An 8,618-nucleotide genomic window follows, 5' to 3' on the forward strand; every position below is an offset into this window, starting at 1 on the left:
GCAGCCTGGGGGTGGGTGGGTGGCAGGCTGCACATTTATGTTTGCATTCCGAGAAAACAAAGCAGATGCTAACTTCTATCATCATCATCATGGAAGTTTGGAAGTGCATTGAGCTGTAGGGTGCATTGATGGAAAAGGGGGAAAAACAAACAAAAAAACTCTTTAAATCTCTTAGTTTGCGAGTGTGGATGATCTGAGTGTGACCGGAGCGCAAGTGCGAACGAAAGTAAGTGTGTGACTTGTTTTTCAGTGAAGAGGTATTTGCGAATCCTGCAGAAAATACCTGTGTGAATTGCGGTGAGTTGCTGCATTGTGACCTGCTGAGTGCTTTTCTACCTGTTTAGTTTTATTGGGCTTTTTAAAACCTATTTTCTCACTACAGTTTTACAGTTTTAGTTTACTACCTGTGTATTTAAGGGTTAACTACATTGCACTAAATTCCTGAGGAGTAGCTATACTCACAAGGGGTAAATTAAGGGGGAGGGATCATAATTAAGGATTTATAAGGGGCAGCTGGTTGGGCATCCAGTCCTTTGGAAGTGCATTGAGCTTTAGGGTGCATTGCTGGAAAAGGGGGAAAAAAAAAAAAAACCTCTTTAAATCTCTTAGTTTGTGAGTGTGAATGAGCTGAGTGTGACCGGAGCGTAAGTGCGAACGAAAGTAAGTGTGTGACTTGTTTTTCAGTGACTTTGGATTCAGGGAGTTTGGAAGGGAGGTCTTTGGACTGAATTGCTGTCTGTATCTTATTAATTCTTTACTTTTCTTTTTACTTAACATTCTGTCTATTGCAATCCCCATTAGGAAATGAGCTCCATTATTGACAATGATATCCATTGTACATCTTGCCACATGTATGCATTCCCTGAACAGCCGGTCGGGGTTGCTTACTGCTGCGCGAGATGTGTGCACGTTGTGCATTTGGAAGCCCAGGTACTGGATCTAAATGAGCAGCTGGCAACACTGAGATCCATTGACAATATGGAAAGGAGTCTGCTGCTCACTGAGCAGCAGCTCACTGGGGTAGATGTGGGGGAGGGTGGTAGTCGGGAGCTGCAGGACAGTGAGGTCTCTAGTTGGGTGACAGTTAGAAGGGGGGGTAGAGGGAAGAGTGCCAGGGAGGCTAGTCCTGATCTGGCACACCCCAATAAGTTTGCAAAGTTGGCAGATGAGGGGAGTGACGGTACAGGGGTAGCACTGCTGCAGCAAGGCATATCCCCTGAAAGCCGGAGGAGTGTCAGCTCCAGTAAAGCGGGAAATAGGAGAGCAGGGCAGGCCAGGCAGGTGCTGGTAGTAGGGGACTCAATTATTAGGGGGACAGATAGGGCAATCTGTCACAAAGACAGGGATCATCGAACAGTGTGCTGCCTACCTGGCGCTCGATTCCGGCACATCGCTGATCGGGTTCACAGATTACTGGGAGGGGCTGGTGAGGACCCAGCGGTCATGGTGCACATAGGCACAAATGACAAAGTTAGAGGTAGGTGGAAGGTCCTTACAGATGATTTCAGGGAATTAGGCTGCAAGCTAAAAGCAAGGACCTCCAAGGTGGTATTCTCTGAAATTCTACCGGTACCACGTGCCACGCCAGAGAGGCAACAGGAGATTAGGGAGATAAATAAGTGGCTCAAGAACTGGTGTAGGAAGGAGGGATTTGGGTTCCTGGAGAACTGGGCCGACTTCTCAGTTGGCTACAGACTCTATGCTAGGGACCGGCTGCACCTCAATGGGGAGGGTGCAGCTGTGCTGGGGGAGAAAATGGCTAGAAGGTTGGAGGAGTGTTTAAACTAGGGATTGGGGGGGAGGGTATTCATTTTATAGGTGGGGAAGATAGTGCAGATAGTGACCTGGGCACAAATAAAGAAATTGGGGGTGGGGTTAGAACAGTCAATAAAGTAAGAAGGAATAGAGGTACAGAGAGATACATAAAATGCATGTACACTAATGCCAGAAGCCTCACCAACAAAATGGAGGAATTGGAATTAATTTTGTTGGAAAATAATTATGACATGGTGGGGATATCTGAGACGTGGCTGGACAAGAGCCATGACTGGGCGGTTAAGTTACAGGGCTATAGTGTGCTCAGAAATGACCGTACAAACAAGCGAGGGGGGGGTGTGTGTTTATATGTAAAATCATCCTTAAAACCCGTCTTGCGGGAGGATATGTGTGAATCTAATGAAAATGTAGAGTCCCTGTGGGTGGAGATAAGGGGAGGGGGAAAAAATAATAAATTACCGATAGGGGTTTGTTATAAGTCTCCAAAAATAATGGAAGTAGCGGAGAATATCCTCGTAAAGCAAATAGATGAAGCAGCGACTCAAGGAGAAGTCATCATTATGGGAGATTTCAACTACCCTGAAATACATTGGGGGACAGAAACATGTAGTTGAAGCAAAGGTAATAGTTTTTTGACAACTGTGAGAGACAATTACCTTTCACAACTGGTTCAGGACCCAACAAGAAGGGGGGCACTGCTAGACCTAATATTAACCAATAGGCCAGACCGCATATCAAATATACGAGTTGGGGGTCACTTGGGTAATAGTGATCACAAAATAATACGTTTTCATGTAACCTTTAATAAGATGTGTAGTAGAGGGGTTACAAGGACACAAAACTTCAGGAAGGCAAATTTCCAACGGTTGGGAGATGATCTCAGTGCAATAAATTGGGACGATATTCTGAGACATAAATCTACACAAAGCAAATGGGAGACATTTATTAACATCCTGAATAGGACCTGTGCACAATATATACCCTTTGGAAATAAACATGCTAGAAATAGGAGGAAACCACTATGGCTAAATAGAACTGTAAGGGGTGCAATAAGTGACAAAAAGAAAGCATTTAGAGAACTAAAGCAAGTAGGTAGTGATGAGGCATTAAATAAATATAGAAAATTAAATAAATGATGTAAAAAACAAATCAAGGCAGCAAAGATTGAGACAGAGAGACTCATTGCTAGAGAAAGTAAAAATAACCCCAAAATATTCTTTAACTACATAAATAGTTAAAAACTAAAAAATGATAGTGTTGGCCCCCTTAAAAATAGTCTGAGTGAAATGGTGGATGAGGATGAGGAAAAAGCCAATATGCTAAATGATTTTTTTTCAACCGTATTTACACAAGAAAATTGCATGACAGAAAACATGATTAGTGATAACAAAAATTCTCCATTAAATGTCACTTGCTTAACCCAGCACGAAGTATGGTGGCGTATAAAAATCACTAAAGTTGACAAATCCCCGGGCCCGGATGGGATACGCCCGCGAGTACTGCAGGAATTAAGTAATGTCATAGATAGACCATTATTTTTAATCTTTAAAGATTCCATAATAACAGGGTCTGTACCACACGACTGGCGTATAGCAAATGTGGTGCTAATATTCAAAAAGGGGACAAAAACTGAACTTGGAAATTATAGGCCAGTAAGCTTAACCTTTACTGTGGGTAAAATCCTGGAGGGTTTCCTAAGAGATGCTATACTAGAGTATCTGAAGAAGAATAACCTCATGACCCAATATCAACATGGGTTTACGAGGGACCGTTCCAGTCAAACTAATCTGATCAGTTTTTATGAGGAGGCAAGTTCTGGACAGGACCAAGGAAATGTAGTGGATGTTGTGTATATGAACTTTTCAAAAGCTTTTGATGCGGTTCCACACAAAAACGTTGATACATAAAATGAGAACAATGGGGATAGGGGAAATAATATGTATGTGGGTTAAGAATTGGCTCAGTGATAGGAAACAAAGGGTGGTTATTAACGGAAAACACTCAGACTGGGTCTCAGTTAACAGTGGGGTACCACAGGGGTCAGTATTGGGCCCCCTTCTTTTTGACATATTTATTAATGACCTTGTAGGGGGCATACAGAGTAATATTTCAATATTTGCAGATGACACTAAACTCTGCAGGGTAATCAATACAGAGGAGGACAATTTTATATTACAGGAGGATCTATGTAAACTAGAAGCTTGGGCTGATAAATGGCAAATGAGCTTTAATGGGGATAAATGTAAGGTAATGCACTTGGGCAGAGGAAATAAAATGTATAATCATATGCTTAATTGTAAAACACTGGGCAAAACTGTAACTGAAAAAGACCTGGGTATATTGGTGGACGACAAGCTCACGTTTAGTGGCCAGTGTCAAGCAGCTGCTGCAAAGGCAAATAAAATAATGGGATGCATTAAAAGAGGCATAGATGCTCATGAGGAGAACATAATTTTACCTCTATACAAGTCATTAGTGCGACCACACTTAGAATACTGTGTACAGTTTTGGTCTCCGGTGTATAAGAAAGACATAGCTGAACTAGAGCGGGTGCAGAGAAGAGCGACCAAGGTTATTAGAGGGCTGGGGGGTCTGCAATACCAAGACAGGTTATTACACTTGGGGTTATTTACTGTGGAAAAAAGAAGGCTTAGGGGTGATCTTATTACTATGTACAAGTATATGAGGGGACAGTACAGAGACCTTTCTACTGATCTTTTTACTCTGAGGCCTGAGACGGGGACAAGGGGGCATCTTCTACGTCTGGAGGAAAGAAGGTTTAATCATAATCATAGACGCGGATTCTTTACTGTAAGAGCAGTGAGACTATGGAACTCTCTGCCGCATGATGTTGTAATGAGTGATTCACTATTAAAATTTAAGAAGGGCATGGATGCCTTTCTTGAAAAGTATAATATTACAGGTTATATATACTAGATTCCTTGATAGGGCGTTGATCCAGGGAACTAGTCTGATTGTCATATGGAGTCGGGAAGGAATTTTTTTCCCCAATGTGGAGCTTAGTGTTTACCACATGTTTTTTTTTGCCTTCCTCTGGATCAACACGTTAGGATATGGGTTGAACTAGATGGACTAGTCTTCATTCAACCTTAAAAACTATGTTACTATATAACTATGTTAATATCATGCTCCTCACCTTGGCACTCTCAACTCCCTTGATTGAGAAGCCAGGGCCCAACGGAGGAGTCTGGTTGTCTGGTGGGTTCGTCCAATGCTGCCCTAAAGCAGGCCAGGCTAAGAAAAGTGAGGGGAAGGTTACCGGGACAAATAGTGGCGGCTGGGGACTGAGTATGGAGACATCGCTGCCGAAGCAGCCATGAGGTAGTGGCCAGCTTCGGCCTCCTCCAAACTAAAAGGCCCCATTTCAAGTGCAAGCTAGCAGTATGGTATTGCAGCCAGGGGGTGGGTGGGTGCCAGGCTGCACACTTACGCTTGAATTCCAAGAAAACAAAGCAGATGCTAACTTCTATCATCATCATCATGCTCCTCACCTTGGCACTCTCAACTCCCCAGATGGAGAAACCAGGGCCCACCGGAGGAGTCTCTGGTTGTCTGGTGGGTTCGTCCAATGCTGCCCTAAAGCAGGCCAGGCTAAGAAAAGTGTGGTCAAGGTTACCGGGACAAATAGTGGCGGCTGGGGACTGAGTATGGAGACCTCGCCGCCGACGCAGCCATGAGGTAGTGGCCAGCTTCAGCCTCCTCCAAGCTAAAAGTCCCCATTTCATGTGCAAGCTAGCAGTATAGTATTGCAGCCTGCGAGTGGGTGGGTAGTTGGCTGCATATTTGCGCTTGCATTGCAAGGAATTGGGGAGGTACAATTGAACACTGCCCTGGGACAAGGCCTTGCACGGGGATAGTTGCAAGTCTGCATCTTCTGATGCGGCAGGAATCATTTCTGATGGGCACACTTTTAGGTAGTGACCTGGGTGTCAGAGATGCTTCCAGGGGTCTTCCCCATGCTGTTCCCATGTCTTTTCAGCACTGTATGCATGTGTCACACAGCACATGGCCAGATAAGGTTGTAAAATGTTAAAATGACATTTCCCGGTGAATGCATTTGTCACGGTTGAAAGCAATACAAAAGTGTAAAAACACATAAAAAGTGCTACTTGTGAACATAGCCCAAGGTGTGGAGGAGTATTTTTGTTTTTGGTTATTTAATTTACCTTATACACAAGTTTTTACCCAGGAAAGGATGTTCCTTAACAGTTTCAGTCTCATTTTTGAATGTTTTATTGTGAGCCCGTAAAAGTGACTCTGACCATGTTGTTGACAGCAGTGACCTGGGGGTCAGAAATGCTTCCTGGGGCAATCCCCACGTTGTCTCCATGTCATTTGAGCACTGTCACTATCGTTTTGGGCACTTTTTAGGCTTTCTGCACACTGCCGGGGGTGCCGCCGCAAAAATGCTCGGGTCTCCCATAGACTAACATTGGGCTCGTTGCTGGGAGGGGCTGAGAAAATTCTCCCAGAACTTTGACAGTGTTCCCCTGCCTCTGCTGGATTGGAGTTGTGTCTCTCTGACCTGTAGTCCTTGGTTGTCCAACGAACTGTCATCTCTGCCACCAGCGTTTTCAGGTGGGAATTTTTATAATAGTTCCGCAACAAGGGCCTTCTAATACTGCCCCATTTTTGTAGACCTGTCCGCCTCAGGAATAAGAGATATAAAGCTCTCCTTGTAATGTGCGTCTAGAAGTGTCACCAACCAGTAATGACTGTCACCCAAAATTTTCAGAGCTTTCATGGGAAAGGCAGCGTAACATTAACTCAGCCATGCGTGCCAGACTGATAAAAGGGAAGACTTCCATCTCCTCACCAAGAGGACAACTGGCCATGCTCTCCTCCTCCTCCTCTCTGTCCTCAGACCATCCACGCTGAACAGACGGTATGACAGTTGTGCAGGCAATACCGTCTATAGTGCAGGAAACTAGCTACTGTTCTTCATCATTCTCCTCCTCTTCCTCATTGTCACCCAATCCACATTGGGATGAGATGAGGCTGGGCTGTGTGTAATCACTCTTTATGGTTCCTGGCTCCATCTCATCGTGCTCTGCCTGCAATGCATGTTCTTTGATTGTGAGCAGAGAGAATTTCAGAAGACAGAGAAGTGGGATGGTGAAGCTAATTATGGCGTCATTGCCGATCACCACCTTGGTGGAGTACTCAAAGTTTTGGAGGATGTTACATATGCCTGACATCCTTGTCCACTCCTGAGGTCTTATGTGTGGAGTCTGTATTGAATACTGATGGCCTTGTTGATGCTGGTACTCAACAACTGCCCTCTTCTGCTCACAAATCCTTCCCAACATCTGCAGTGTAGAGTTCCAACACGTGGGGACATCACTCACCAGTCTCTGTGCCGGAAGCTGCAAAAGCTGCTGAAACACGGCAAGGGTGGCGGAAGCTGTAGGTGACTTTCTAAAATGAGCACAAAAGCGGCGAACTTGGAGGAGCAGATCCGGCAGCTCCGGGTAGGATTTGAGAAACCGTTGAACCATGAGGTTAAGCACACTTGCCATGCATGGTATGTGTGTGAGCTTGCCTCGCCTCAGAGCCACCACCAGGTTCTGGCCATTGTCACACACGACCATGCCTGGCTATAGGTTCAGCGGTGTGAGCCACACACCTGCCTGCTCTTTCAAAGCTGTCCACAACTCTTCAGCATTGTGCGGTTTGTCACCTAAGCATATTAGCTTCAGCACAGCCTGTTGCCGCTTGACCGAGGCAGTGCTGCAGTGGTTCCAGCTTGAGACTGATGTGGTAATTTCGGAGATGGAGGCTGAAGAGGAGGATGAGGCTGAGGAGAATGAGGTGCAGGAGCTTTAGACTGTGGGGGCAACCCTGATTGACCTAGGGCCCGCAATCCTTGTCGTCGGGAGGACGTGTTCCGTCCCAAGGTCCGACTGGGTCCCGTCTTCCACTATGTTAACCCAGTGTGCCATCAGTGAGATGTACCATCCCTGCCCACAAGCACTTGTCCACGTGTCCGTGGTTAGGTGGACTTTCTCGGCAACTGCATTGTTGAGGGCACGGCTAATGTTTTGGGACACATGCTTGGGTAATGCGGGGACGGAACACCATGAGAAATATTGGTGGCTGGGGACTGAGTGCTGAGCTGCCATCAGGTTGTGGAATGCTTCCATCTCCACGAGCCAAAAAGGCGACATTTCGAGAGCAAGCAGTAGCCAAATATGGGAATTTAGTAGTGTGGCCTGTGGGGCGTTGGCTGCGTATTTGCACTTGCGTTCCAAGGACTGGGGTAAGGACAACTGAACGCTGCACTGGGACAAGGACGTGGACGTGCTTCCTGATGCTGCTACTTGAGAGTGTGCAAGGGCAGGGCAGGAGGCATGTTCGCATGCACCATGGACAGGGGATTGGCTTGCATGCACAACAGCAGAAGAAGCAGTGGTGCCACCCGCAGACACTGTTCCTGGACCCTGGGGTTCGGCCCACAAAGTCAAGTGATTTGCTGCCATGTGCCTGATCATGCTGGTGGTGGTCAGGCTGATCTGTGTACATGAAAGACTGAATGGGGCCATGTATCGTGAGATTTTGAGTGCAAACCTCCTTCAATCAGCAAGGGCATTGAAGATAAAACGTTGCTGGGTCTTTCAGCATGACAATGATCCCAAGCACACCGCCAGGGCAACAAAGTAGTGGCTTCGTAAGAAGTATTTCAGGGTCCCGGAGTGGCCTAGCCAGTCTCCAGATCTAAACCTATAGAAAACCTTTGGAGGGAGTTGAAGGGAGTAGAGGAGATCTGCATGGAGGAATGGGCCAAGATACCAGCAACAGTGTGTGCCAACCTTGTGAAGACT

The sequence above is a fragment of the Phyllobates terribilis genome, unplaced genomic scaffold (genome assembly GCF_046119375.1).
Source record: "Phyllobates terribilis strain yellow unplaced genomic scaffold, ASM4611937v1 Scaffold_12__6_contigs__length_324123572, whole genome shotgun sequence".
In the NCBI taxonomy this organism is placed as follows: Eukaryota; Metazoa; Chordata; class Amphibia; order Anura; family Dendrobatidae; genus Phyllobates; species Phyllobates terribilis.